The sequence below is a fragment of the Pelodiscus sinensis genome, chromosome 7 (assembly GCF_052426305.1).
Source record: "Pelodiscus sinensis isolate ZL-2025 chromosome 7, ASM5242630v1, whole genome shotgun sequence".
In the NCBI taxonomy this organism is placed as follows: domain Eukaryota; kingdom Metazoa; phylum Chordata; order Testudines; family Trionychidae; genus Pelodiscus; species Pelodiscus sinensis.
The window spans coordinates 6,518,061-6,533,028 of record NC_143058.1 but is presented as its reverse complement, the minus strand read 5'-3'; the positions used below and the strand labels follow the sequence as shown (position 1 = coordinate 6,533,028).

The window sequence follows — 14,968 nt, the reverse complement described above, 5'->3', positions numbered from 1 at the left end:
GTGTCTGGGTGGAAGCCAGTCAGAGGTAGTGTTGAGTGGAGTGGTCATAGCAACGGACTTCACGGTGGTCACTGACACACTGTAGTCTTGGACACATCACACGCCTGGTCTGAAAAATGCCTGTGATGCCTACATGGTAGGAGTATTGGGCGACGCTACTCACTGATGTGTGTAAAGACCCTTCGTCCCATCATTGAGACTGTACTGTGGAAGGTATGCTTGGTCCTGCCTCCGTACCGGCAGGAAAGCTCAAGGCCCCTTCCCTCTCTATGTTTCTAGCATTTTGTCAGTACACAACGTTGGTCAGAGCCTCCTCTCATACCAATATAAATCGGAAATTGCCCCATTTATGTTCAGTAGAGATACAGCTTGTTTTGTAACCTCGGGGCTTCCATTTCCCCATCTCCACAATGCGGATGGTAATTGCTCTGCATACCATAAAATGCATGGAGATGATCATTGTAGAAGAGGTTCGGTGTAAGTGCTAATTATTGTGTATACGCGGCCTCTTTTCCTTCACGGAAGGCCGGCGAGAGAAGGCGTGCAGGTGTGCATGTATGCAAATACTCTCCATGGGAATAGGGAGGCTGAGGCAAATTCTGGCAACTGCTTATTAAAACGTATAAAATGACGAGAAAAATAAATATGCAGAAGCGGCGGACTCGGCTGTGTAGCTGATTAGCTTTGGGATTTCCGGCTTGGTGATTGGCTGGCATTGTCAGCTAGTGGGACTAGACGTTCTCTCCGTAAGCCTAAAGCAGAACTGGCTGGCTGCAATGGCTGGCACCAGATGCCCATACGAGGTGCAGGATCCTGGACGTGTACAAGATGTTGCTGCTGAAGAGCTGGCATGCAGGCTTGAGAACTGTGCTATAAAATCCACCAATCTTGGCTGGTGGGAACTGGTCTGGAAATGCTGCCGATTCCAGCCTCTCGCCAGATGGCACAGATGTTCCCTTTGGTCTTGGGAAGCCTCCATGCAGCAGGCAGGATGCTCAGACTAGAGAAATGAGCCCCGCAGGGCTGCCTGTAGCTCCGATGAATCTGACACTCGGCCAAGAGGTGAAAACGCTGGGCACCTGGCAACCCTACAAACACTCAACACCCGGCCTCCCCCCCACAAGCCCTCCCCTGGCCCCCAGCATCCCTAGCCTCCCAACCCCAGACCCTATGCTTACCTGGTTCCCCAAGTCTGCCAGCCAAAAGACCTAGGGGAAGCAAGTCTTAGTGCTCAACTTCTCTCCTGTTCCTATCCCTGCACTCACTCTTAAAGGGGACATGCTGTTTTATTTTAAATTTTTTTGGCTTAATAAATCCTTGGAGTCTTGGAATATTTTGGGTTTTTTTTGCTCAACAACTTTGGTTCCCCCCCCCCCTTTTCTCTCCCCTTCAACAGAATTTTTTCCGAGTTTTTTTTTTTCTTGGGGGGGGTGTCAGTATTTTTGTTTCAACCATCTGGCAACCCTACCATCAGGGCCCCTCCTTGGGAAGCATTCCCTCCCTGCCATGGTCCTGGTGGGAAGTAGCTTGCAGCTGGGACTTTCCAGAGACTGTCTATGTACTAAGCATTAGCAGAGGACTAGGGCTGGTAAAGTGGGTGGGGTACAGTGGATGGGGATTTGTAACCCCTTCTCTTTGGTGATTAGGTCAGATGTGGCTGGGTGGGAGTAGGGGGAGGGGAAATGCTGTTTTTGACTGATTGCGACCTAATGGTTACCGAATTAAATTGATAGGTAGCAGCTTTAAAACAAACAAAGGAAAAATTTCTTCACACAATGCAGAGCCAACCTGTGGAACTCCTTGGCACAGGAGGTCATGAAGGCCAGGACTTTAGTAGGGTTTAAAAAAAAGAGCTGGCTAAATCCATGGAAGACAGGTCTATCAATGGCTATTTGCCAGGATGGATAGGAATGGTGTCCCTAGCCTTTGTTTCTCAGAAGCTGGGAATGGGTGATGGGTGGGGTCACTTGATGATTGCCTGTTCTGTTCATTCCCTCTGGAGCACCTGATGTTGCCACTGTTGGAGGACAGGACTCCGAGCCTTTGGTCTGATCCAGTGCGGCCATTCTTGTGTTTCATAACTCTGATGCTCTTGGGTTTCTAAATGTACATTAAGGGCTTACTGGGTTGGGGTTTTGTTTCGACTGACACTGAAATGAATGATTGGATTACGCATCCTTTTCCTTCAGCCACAGTTCCTAGACCGTTTTAATCTGATCTCTGCTCTTGCTGATGTTCTGTGCTCTCGGACACTGCTTGATGGAGCTTCTTGCAGGACATCCCAGGAGATCCATTCCCTTTAGCCTTGTGAACAGGAAAGCACGTTCAGTTCTGCTCGCTCTGGTATCTGCTCGGTTGATCCTGGCATTCCCGACAAGCCCATCAGTGTTGTATTAGTGCTTCAGCATCCTACCCCGTCTGGCAGTCAGACGGAGGCTCACACTAAACATTGTCATTCACTCAAGAGTCAGCTGCATAATCTGTGTCTCCTAATAAACACGGAGAGAGGAGAAGGATGGGTGGCATAAATAGCACTCAGCATGAAGGGACTGGAGTTAACATCTTAACTCATTAGAGATGACTGTATAGAGCTGATTCATGGGTCTGCTTTCCTCTGCTACTCAGAAGTTATGCAGTATTAATAAGTGCAAATAAATTGTGTACTTATGTTCCCTACTCCTTTCACATGGTGTTTATTCTCCCTCTCTATGAAAAGCCTCTAAAGCATGTTCTAACAGAGTCTGCTTTAATGTGATATTTTTCTTGCTGAATGGCGCTGACCTTTCAAATTCAACTTTTTTCTCATCATTTTTTCCCTACGTTGGCTAACCGCATTTTGCTGTCTTTAAAAGAAAACCGTTTCTGTCGACTCTTCCCCTTTCCTCCCCCTACCTTATGGTATTGAACATGTATTGCTTGCATGTTTCAAACTGTGGAAATAGGACCTCGGGGAAATTAGATGCTATTACAGGTAAAAGGGGTGGAATAAATCCACCGAAAACACAGCCCCATCCATGTGCTTGCCAGCTCTTTTCTTGAAAATTTAATTTATGGCCTGCAGCAAATTCCAAACGTCATATGATTTATTCTTTTAAGCTGGCCACAAAAACAAGAGAATATTTTAGCTAATTAGGCTCAATGTGTTTCAGCTTTATTTGCTTTTATACTGAATTAAAATTCCTGGCTGGCAGTGAAGAAGCAAATATTTGATATTGCATTTGCCCCCAAATAAATAACCTGCAGTGTGTTGTGGATGGTATCTGAGAAGGAATCCTATTTCACATCTATTCTAATTCTTGATGGTGTTCCCATTCTCAATGTTTAATATCTTTTCCCCGGAGGCCTCAATTGCTAACTTCCATTTCATGCACTGGGTAATTTCTTTTTTGGGGAAAAAAAAAAGCCTTTATGTTTTTCTTATTTTTCTCTGCTTGTTTGGCAATTAATTGGGCTTTCATTAGACATACTCTTCTACAGTTGGGTGCACTCCAGGCCAGCCAGAAGGCATGGCCAGGAACATTTATCCCACCTCCCACATACTTCTCATCAGTACAAAAACTGCACATGATCATTGTCGCCCACCTTATCGCTATGATGAGTTGAACGAGAACCGTGGAACTGAACGCCCTCAAGGATCAGCGGGTCTCCATCTGCCCCTAGAAGCTGCTCTGTGATTAGGTTGTATAGTCTAGATCAGTGATTTTCAAACAGAGACATGCCCCAGTACTGGATTAGGGGACGGATTGCACCCTCAGGAAGTTTGCAGATGACACTAAGTTAGGGGGAGAGACAGATGCACTGGAGGGCAGGGATAGGGTCCAGAGTGACCTAGATGGATTAGAGGATTGGGCCAAAAGGAATCTGATGAGGTTCAACAAGGACAAGTGTGGAGTCCTGCACTTGACACAGAAGAATCCCAAGCATTGTTACAGGCTGGGGACCGACTGGCTAAGTAGCAGTTCTGTGGAAAAGGACCTGGGGATTACAGTGGATGAGAAGCTGGAGATGAGTCAACAGTGTGCCCTTGTAGCCAAGAAGGCAAATGGCATATTAGGTTGCATAAAGAGGAGCATGGCCAGCAGATCTACAGAAGTGATTATTCTCCTTTATTTGGCTCTGGTGAGGCCACACCTGGAGTATTGTCCAGTTTGGGGCTCCCCACTATAGAAAGGATGTGAACGCGTTGGAGAGGGTCTAGGGGAGGATGACCAAAATGATTAGGGGGCTGGAGCGCATGACCTGTGAGGAGAGACTGAGGGATTTGGTTTGTTAGGTCTGCAGAAGAGAAGAGGGAGGGGGGATTTGAGAGCAGCCTTCAACTACCTGAAGGGAGGTTCCAAAGAGGATGGAGAGAGGCTGTTCACAAGTAGTGATGGATGGCAGAATGAGGAGCAATGGTCTCAAGTTACAGTGGGGGAGGTCTAGGTTGGATATTAGGAAAAACTATTTTTGTAGGAAGGGGGTGAAGCACTGGGATGGGTTCTCTAGGGAGGGGGTGGAATCTCCATCCCTAGAGGTTTTTAAGTCCCAGCTTGACAAAGCCCTGGCTGGGATGATTGAATTGGGATTGGTCCTGCTTTGAGCTGGGGGCTGGACTCGATGACCTCCTGAGGTCTCTTCCAGTTCTATGATTCTAATGCCCTTACTGTGGGGTGATCAGCAGGAGGCTATTGCAGGCTTCCTCCTGTCCTGGCATTGCAGACCCTGCTATGCTCCAGAAGTGGCTGGCAGCTGGTCCAGCTCCCAGGCAGGGCTGGATGGGGCTCTCTGGACTGCCTCCACCCTGGGTGTGGCTCTAGGGACCTGTGCCTGTGGGGGAAAGCAGCATGTAGAGCTACTTGTGCACCTGGGCCTATGACCCGGACAGGCTGCTGGCCACTACTGCAGTACAGTGTGGTGAGCAGTGTTAGAAACGGTAGGAAACCGGCCTTAGCGCCCCCGCTGCACTGCTCACTGGGAGCTGGCAGAGGAAAGGCATTATTTTGATTTCTTATGGCTTTTTCCACTGTCCTGTACGTGCCCCTAGGACAGAGTCTAGAAGAGGAGATAAAAATACACTTTCAAAAATCTATTTTAAATAATGCCAACCTATGTTCCAGCCTAACCTTCCTATCATTGATTGAGACGAATTAAAAATATATTCAAACAGTACTGCATGTTTTCTGCCAACATTTTAAAGGAAGTCAAGTCACTGAACCAATGGAATTCACTGCCTGAGAACCTGTGAACTAATTTTTGACAACAGTAGCCTCTTCTGCAGGTACTAAGGGTATGTCTAGACTACTGAGTTTTGTCGACAAAAGTGGACTTTTGTCGACAAAACTATACCAGCGTCTACACTACCGCTGAGTTCTGTCGACATAACGTGGACAGAACTCAGCACTTTTGTCGACGCTGGTATACCTCATTTTACAAGGCATAACACCTTCTGTCGACAGAGTTCTGTCGACAGAAGGTGTTATTGCCTGTAGGGTTGCGTCTAGACTACAGGGTTCTGTCGACAAAGCAGCTTGCTTTGTTGACAGAACTCAATGTGTCTGGACACTCTTTGTCGACAGAAGTTTTGTCGACAGATACTGTCGACAAAACTTCTGTCGACAAAACCCGGTAGTCTAGACGTACCCAGAGAGAGCAGTTGCTTTATTGTAGCCTTTTCAGCTGGCTCAGTTCAATGACAGAGCCAGTCAAAGTGAAGAAATCAATTGGGAGTTGAAAAAGCAGGAAAGCTTATTTTTCCTTATTCCAAGCAATGCCTAAAAGCAGGGAATGGCAGGATGAAATCAACTAGTTCTAGAAACCTGAAGGACATGGGGACCAGAAACAATCTGTTCAGTTCAACTAATATAATACTTCATTTATTTAATTAAGCAGATAATTTTGATTGCAAGACATCTTTCAATAAACTTACTTTTTTTTTAATCCAGCACACTTTAGGTAGTTTGTTAAAATCTAATTTAACAGACAGACAGAATTTTAAAATGCTGCTTTTGTGCCTTTTTAATTGAACTTCAATTTCCATCCATCCGTTAACATAAATCTCAAGTAAAAAGTAAATCACCAACTACTAAATTAGAAATGCATCATTCATCATTCCCTAACTTTAAAAAGTAAATAGAATCTGAATACATTTATGTTAAGCTATATAATTGCTTAAATAAAGGTCTATAAATATAGTTTATCCTCCTGATTAGCAAAAAGAAATATCAAATTATATCAACCAATGAGAATCAATCTTTCTGAAGGAAAATAACTAAAAAAGTACAGGTGCCAAACAAGATTAAAATCAATTATTTAAATCACGATTTCCTGCTTGCTGATTAAAATTTCTTTGATTAAAATCAATTTGTCCTGCTGTCTAGTGCGGATACCTGGAACGGGAAGGAACACATGATAAATATTTTGCCCATCTTTACTTCATGCAGGCTTCACAGACTGGGAGAACAATGAATAAAGTCAATGTATAGTTCACTGCCCAATAGAAATAGCCTGTTTCTCACAGCAGATGGAAGTCAGGTTGCAGGACAGTTTTGTTCGGGCTTTTATACCACATTCAACACTGTGGCATTTGAACTCCATTTTGGTTTTTTAATTTATCAGAAAAAAAACTGGCAATGAGATTTTTTTAGTCTAAAAATGAATGTTTTAAGAGTATAAATCAAAGGTCCATCTAGCCTAATATCCTGTCTTCTGACTGTGGCCAAGGCCAGGTGCTTCAGAAGGAATGAACAGAACAGGAGAGTTAGTGATCCATCTCCTATTGGCCAACCTCAGCTTCCGGTAGTTGGCTGCTTAGGGACCACACACAGTATGGGACAGAATCCCTGACCACCTTGGCTAATAGCCATTGATGGACCTCTATCCTCAAGGGACTTATCTCATTCATTTTTGGACCTAGTTTCAGTTTTGCTCTTCACAACATTCCCTGGCAAGGAGTTCCACAGATTAACTCTGCATTATGTGAAGAAGTACTTCCTTATGTTTGTTGTAAACCTTCTGCTACTTAATTCCCTCAGGTGATCCCTAGTTCTTGTTCTATGTAAGTAACATGTCTCTCTTCACTTTTTTTACACCATTCATAATTTTATAGACCTCTATCATGAATACATAAAGGTGCAGAGTGGTGTTCCCTTTACTGGAATTCCTTGGACATCTAACATTCACATAACAAGCACATTCATGGTGCATCCATTGGCCCTATAGAGATGTAGTTGTAATGCCCTGTTCTTTCTGTTTATATCCTAAGTTCTGGCAGATGGATTCCCTGAGTTTGCCTTGTGAAATGATGAATTCTAACAAGGCAATCATTATATCTCTCTTTTATATATTTATATATATTTCATTCCTAAACTCTTGGAGCATTTAGCATTATTAACAATGTAAATTTTAACAAAACAAAAACCAAACATGCCTCCTAGAAAATGGGATCTGTTCCTTCCCCCACAAAAATTCCACCCTCCTGCCTCAGCTACCATGAAAAGACCTGAGAAACCATATGAATCTTTTGGTGTGCGCCCCGGTTCACCAGAAAAAGGGAAAAGAGGAGAAACAACAAATCTGAACATTCAAAACGTTAGTGTTTGAAAAAAAATATTTTTCAAGGAAAAAAACCAAAAATTCAATACACTTGACACAGTATTTTACAAGTCCTTGATTGTTCTGAAGTGTATGACTTACGTAACTTTCTTGGGCCTTGAGCCAGTGCCTTTCTTCCCTTCGATTGAATTGTCTCACTGACTTACGTCTACAGGGTGTTTGAGTCACGAATGTTTAGAAAGTAGTCTAAGATCATTGGATGGAAAGAGCTAATAGAATGATTCTCACTTTATATCCATTGGCTCGGCTTGGCTTGTGACCCAGAATATATAATAATTTAACAACAAATTGTTCTGTATAGGCACATGCGTGTACACACACAGAACACTGTATTTTTAACATGAGCGAGCATAGGCATAATGTATCTGGGAAGGTTGAGGAATATTCCCATCGCTGGAAGCTCTAAGAAGAGATTAGACCAACACATGCTGATAGGACAAGAAGAAATGGGTTTAAATTGCAGCAAGGGAGGTTTAGGTTGGACATTAAGAAAAACTTCTTAACTATCAGGGTGGGTAAACACTGTAATAAATTGCCTAGGAAAGTTGTGGAATCTCCATCACTGGAGATATTTAAGAGCAGGTTGGACAGGCATCTGTCAGAGATAATCTAGACAGTGCTTGGTCCTGTCATGAGGGCAGGGGATTGGACTTGATGACCTCTCAAGGTCCCTCCCAGTTCTAATATTCTATGATTCTATGTACGTTGCCTAAGGGTATGTCTAGACTGCATCCCTCTGTGAACAGAGGGATGCAGATTAGGCAGTTTGACATTGCAAGTGAGGCTGGGATTTAAATATCCCGTGCCTAATTTGCATAAAATGGCCACCGCCTTTTGCCAACTCAACAGTTTGTCTGCAAAAAGCGGCAGTCTAGAGGGGGATCTGTCGAGAAAGAAAGCCTTTTTCGACAGATCCTGTAAACCTCCCTGCAAGAGGCATAAGGGATCTGTCGGAAAAAGGCTTTCTTTCTTGACAGATCCCCCTCTGTTGGCAAAAATCAGCAGTCTAAAGTGCTGAGTCGGCAAAATGCTGCGGTCATTTTTATGCAAATTAGGTGCAGGATATTTAAATCCCTGCCTCATTTGCAATGTCGACCTGCCTAATCTGCATCCCTCTGCCGACATAGGGATGCAGTCTTGACATTCCATTAGTGTAGGGAGATGGAGCTGATGACTTCTTGAGGTCCCTTGTAGCACTACATTTCTATGAGCTTATATGTACAGAGAGAACACGAGCATAGATGTAATTTTAAAAATACATTGATTCATATTCCTCTCAACATGATTTTTTTAAAGGATGGTTTATTGCAATTCTGGGACGAATTTCTGCACTTACTTAAGGGCCCCAAAGTAAAGAGAATCTGTGGAACCTTAGTACTGGACTGCTCTTTAATCTCTATTTCCCAAACAATTGGGGCAAAAACCAGTGACTGGTGCATGTGATATGCCTCATGCTGCTGGGATAATCACCCAGAGCCCAGGAAAAGCGCAGGGAAAAGACCAGATGCATTTCCTGCCACACACAACATCAAATGCATGGCTCTTCTTCAGTCTTTCCATTCAGTCACATTATCTTCATTACTATTTGATCATTCCTATCAAAGGGACCAAAATTCTGCCCTTCCATGTGTGTGAAGGTCTCCCTTTGAAGTCAGACGGAGCCCCACGCATGTATTTTAGAGCAGGCTGTTTTGTCCAGTGATTGCTGTTGCTCTTGGTTAGGCTATGCCTCAGATGACTGTACATTCCAGTTTGTTTTTACATTCAGAGGCTTCTGCCAAAGCAGGAAATTGTGCCTGATTGGCACATAATTGTTAAAATCAATTGCCATGTGACCCCATGGTCCTGTTGTTATGGTGCAGTTTGGGAACTGGGAGATCAGATTCGGAGTCTTGTCTTCGCCACAGACTCCCTGAGAAATCTTGGAGAAAGTTAGTTTCCTTGTCCCTCAACTTGTCATCCATAAAATGGGATAATTTGTGTTTGATTTTCCAACTCTTTCAGGGAAGGAAGGTGAAATAAGCTGTGCCCACAAAAGCTCATGATACCATCTACATGTTTTGTTAGTCAATAAAGTGCTACCACACCTTTTGTTGTTGCTCAAGTTTATCCTGTACAGACTAACTCGGCTGCCGCCGGAGGCTTCTTATGTACAATGTCCAGCATAATGGGGTTGTGATCTTCGCTGGAATCTCTGGACACGGCTGCAATTCAATTAATGATAAAAAGGCGCTCTTGTAATACAAAAAGATTGTGTAATTGCACCCAGGAATCTGAGACAATTGGCGAATTAGACATCCAGTTAATGTATCCATCCGTTGATTAATTTTCATCATGGATATTTCCTAATGTTGGCTTTGATGGCAATTAGGGTAAATTAAACTTGTAATGAATGTACAACTGCTGGACTAGAATGGGGTTATGGTAATCGTTAGAGTGGAGTTGTACAGAAATTGGTTTCAGAAGCTTTTAGAAGAGTTAGTTATCCGACCCAAAACAAGATTGATGCAGTTGGCACTAATGAAAGCAAATAGACTAGAGAATGCAAACAGTCTAATTTTGAATTTATTAACAGCATTAAAGCCTGTGCAGACAATTAGACTTGCATTTTGAGCATTATTGGGGGAAGCAAAACTGTGTGTTTAGAAAGTTGAAGGTCAGTTTTCATTTCCATTTGTCTTCTAAAGCATTTAAAGGGAAGCTGTTCTGCTAGAATGTATATGGCTAAGCATCAGTCATGGACCTTGGGGAAACCTCAAATTACTAGTAATTAACTTTATTGCATGGGGTTAATTAATAAGAGGTAACTGAAATAGGCAGAAACCACGTTAATCAGTTAATGATATATTCTGAAAGTGATGATAACACAGTATTGTGCTTAGCACTTCACATCTTTTAAGTGCTGAACAAGCAGTCAGTGTTTATTCTTTCTAATGTTCCTGTGAGGTAGGAATTACTATCCCTGTCTTACAGGTGGCATAGCTGAGACATACCGGCCTTTTACCGGCATTCTGGTTCACGGGCTCAGGAGGAAAGGTGTTTATCAATGGAGGGGGAAGAATGTCTAAGGTGGCCATGAGCCCCAGAAAATCAGCATTCTTGTAAGCCCAATGTGAGCCTCTGAAGTGGGAGTGAAACTTAAGGTAGCCGAATGGCTGCTCTAGCTTGCAGGATGGGCTGTCCTTTCCCTCTACAGGATATGAAAAGAGCAGAGAAAATTCTATCCCTGTATCAGCACATGTATTTGGCCCTGGGTTTTGAAGTGTCCCATACATTACATCACCCTTCTCTTTGCTGCTATAAGGAGTGTGCAGAAATTCTGTGTACTCCAATAGTTCGAGAAGCGGAGTAAACGCTGGAGAATCTTGTTCCATTCCTGGTGACTCGACGTGATTACGAGAGTGTCACTTTTTCTCTCCATGCCCCAGCTTGCCTGTCTATGAACAGCAATAGAAACACCTGCCTCATGTAGGTGCTGGGAGTTAAATGATGTTGGGTCAGTGCCCTGGGATCTTGCTGATAAATGGATCTATAGAATGTAGAGTAGCATGTCTGGCCTTTACCAGGGTACATCTATGAAGGGGACAGGACATCAAGAGGCTGGATTTATGACATTTGGGATGTGTCTGAACTACACCCCTCTGCCGACAGAGGGATGTAGATTAGGCACATCGCTATTGCAAATGAAGCGGGATTTAAATATCCCATGTTTCATTTGAATAGAAATGGCTGCCGCTTTTTGCCACTGTGGCACTTTGCTGGCAATAAGTGGCAGTCTGGATGGGGATCAGTTGACAAGAAAAGCCTTTTCCGACCGATCCTTTATGCCTCGTGCAATGAGGTTTCCAGGATCGGTCAGAAAAGGCTTTCCTTGTCAACCGATCCCCGTCTAGACTGCCACTTTTGGCCGGCAAAGTGCCGCGTCGGCAAAAAGTGGCGGCCATTTTTATTCAAATGAAGCGTGGGATATTTAAATCTCCGCTTCATTTTCAATAGTGATGTGCCTAATCTACATCCCTCTGTCGGCAGAGGGGTGTAGTTTAGACACACCCTTGGGTACAATTTTCAACAGCACCTGAGTCAACAGAGAACGTCAAGGAGACTTAACGTAGATGCTTTTCACAATTTTACTCTTTCCCTTTATTCTTCTTTTGGGACATCTAGGGTTCCTTTCTCCCATGAGAGGCCGGAGTCTGGCCGCTCAAGCCAGTGGAGCCTTGAGATTAGATCTCTGGGGATCTGTTGAGATTCATGGCCACCGAGCCAGAGAGCTTGTGCCTCTTCCTAGTTCTCCATTTCCCCCTCTAGCCTGCTGGCAGGCCAACTCCTGCAGGAACCACGCTATCAACCAACACTAATGGCTACCCTGGAATATGCCCTCAGGAGTGGGGCATTTTCACTGACAGAGAGGGGCAGCTAAATGAATGTTGCTCGTATAAAGAGAGATTAAGAAGACTGGGACTTTTCAGCTTGGAAAAGAAGTGACCGCGGGGAAGGGGGAGGGGCAGGCTCTACAAGAGAAGCCTCTAAAATTGTGAATGGTGTGGAGAACATGAATAAAGAAGTGTTATTTACCCCCTTTTATATTCCGCAAGATGCTGAAGTCACTGATGGAATTAATAGGCAGCAGAAGGAAACATGTGGGTTTGTGCAGAACAAGTCATGCCAAACTAATCTGATAGCTTTCTTTGATAAGATAACGAGCCTTGTGGATAAGGGAGAAGCGGTGGATGTCATATACCTAGACTTTAGTAAGGCATTTGATACGGTCTCACATGATATTCTTATTGATAAACTAGGCAAATATAACTTAGATAGGGCCACGATAAGGTGGGTGCATAATTGGCTGGATAACCGTAGTCAGAGAGTTGTTGTTAACGGTTCTAAATCCTGCTGGAAAAGGATAACAAGTGGAGTTCCTCAAGGGTCTGTTTTGGGACCCGTACTGTTCAATATCTTCATCAATGATGTAGATATTGGGATAGAGAGTACGCTTATTAAGTTTGCAGATGATACCAAACTGGGTGGGGTTGCAACTTCTTTGGAGGATAGGGACATAATTCAAAATGACCTTAGCAAGTTAGAGAAATGGTCAGAGGTAAACAGGATGAGGTTTAATAAAGAGAAATGCAAAGTGCTCCACTTAGGAAGGAACAATCAGTTCCATACATACAAGATGGGAAGTGACTGTCTAGGAAGGAGCATGGCAGAAAGGGATCTAGGGGTCATAGTGGACCACAAGTTGAGTATGAGTCAACAGTGTGATGCTGTTGCAAAAAAAGCAAATATGATTCTAGGTTGTATCAACAGGTGTGTTGTAAGCAAAACTCGTGAAGTCATTCTGCCGCTCTACTCTGCACTAGTTAGGCCTCAGCTGGAGTACTGTGTCCAGTTCTGGGCGCCACATTTCAAGAAAGATGTGGAGAAATTGGAAAGGGTACAGAGAAGAGCGACAAGAATGATTAAAGGTTTAGAGAACATGACCTATGAAGCCAGGCTTCATGAACTGGGCTTGTTTAGTTTGGAAAAAAGAAGATTAAGGGGGGACATGATAGCGGTTTTCAAATATCTAAAAGGGTGTCACAAGGAGGAAGGAGAAAATTTGTTCCTCTTGGTTTCTGAGGACAGGACAAGGAGTAATGGGCTTAAAGTGCAGCAGGGGAGGTTTAGATTGGACATTAGGAAAAAATTCCTAACTGTCAGGGTGGTCAAATATTGGAATAAATTGCCAAGGGAGGTGGTGGAATCTCCCTCTCTGGAGATATTTAAGAACAGGTTAGATAGACATCTGTCAGGGATGGTGTAGATGGAGCTTGGTCCTGCCTTGAGGGCGGGGGGCTGGACTCGATGACCTCTTGAGGTCCCTCCCAGTCCTATTATTCTACGATTCTATGATTCTATGTCTTTGCCCTCTGCACAGCCAACCTGTCGAACTTGTGGCCAGGGATGTTGTGAAGACCAAAAGTCAGGACCATTAGCGGGGAAGGGGAGTAAAAAGGGGAGTTGCCCCACGGCCCAGAAATTCAAAAGAGCCAGGGGCTCCCGCCCATCACTACTGTCACTTCCTCAGCCACAGCAGTGGCCCAAGCCTGGACACTTTTAATTGCGGCTGGAGCGCTGCACTCTGGGTGGTTGTGAGGGTTGCGTGGGAAGGCTGAGGGCTGGCTGCTGTGGCCCCGCCTCCTCTGCACGAGGCACTGCCCCTTCCAGGAACACAGAGTTGGCTCCCCCCAGCCTTGCCCCGGGACCCAGTGAGGCTTTCGGTCCCTCTGCAAAAAGTCTTGCCTGTTCATTCTTCTGTTTCATGTGTCACTCTAGTAGAGCATTTCCTTCTTCATTAACGGGACACTCGGGTGCTCCAACCAGGCAGGGCTGGCCTTACCATAGGGCGAATTGAGGCGGCCGCCTCAGGTGCCAGACTCTACAGAGGCGCCACTAGGACCCAGAGTGTTGAAAATTGTGTCTGCTGCTGTTGCATATGTAGGTAGCAGAGCAGCACCAAGAGAAGAGTAGAACAGGAAGAAGGCAGAATTGAGACCTTTCAAAGTTTTGGCCCGAGCATGGGGGCGTCATTTGAGCTCCCCGCCTCTCGTGCCAAAATGTTGTGGGCCAGCCCTGCAACCAGGTGGTGGTTTTGCAGAAACCTTGTATGGGAGCTGGGATGCAGTTTTCCCCCCTGTTCCCTATAAGATGCTTTTCAGGCCCTCAGTGTTTGGATCAGCATGCAATTCAGGGGCTAGATATGCCTTGTACTCATGTAGGGCTGATGAAAAATCGGAAGTCGAGCTCTAACTGCTGCATGCATATTATTTGCATCTGGTACTCTTATGCTTAATGATACCCCTGTCTGGATTTGAATATAAACAGTGGCTTGTTTGCCAGAGCCCTAGAGGAAGCAATCTGTGAAAAGATCTTGAAGTTGTAGTCCTCAGTTAAATAACATGGTGGGATATGTAATAAATGATGCCACCAGCCACAGGAAAACACTGGTGTATTTTTGGTGCATGCATCTGTCGTCCTCACAGAGGAGCTGAACGTGCCCTCCTGCTCAGAGCGATGGCTAGTGTAAAACAGTGTCGCTCCATTGACTTCATTGCTGATTGATACCTGCTCTGGATATGGCCCAGGGAAAGATGCACAGGCTGAGCAGTTACAACCAGGGGAACAAATCATGCTGTTGTCGTGTGTGTGGAGTGGCCCGATTGTTTTTCCTTCCCAGCCTCTTCTAAGTGATTCACTGTGTATAAATAGGTGACTGACTCAGAAACCAAACATACAACATGAAGGAGATTATCCAATATACAGCAGGAAAGATACACACTGGGGCACACTCCGCTTTGAGCGATGATGGTGTAACCCCGTCGGAGACAACGGA

The 14,968-nt window shown here is 44.5% G+C and overlaps 1 protein-coding gene across 1 annotated transcript in view; it reads left to right on the top strand.

The window, feature by feature from the left end:
* Nucleotides 1–14,968, top strand: part of CNTNAP5 (contactin associated protein family member 5) — a 464,970-nt gene that overhangs the window by 261,714 nt on the left and 188,288 nt on the right. The gene's annotated exons all lie outside the window — the stretch shown is intronic.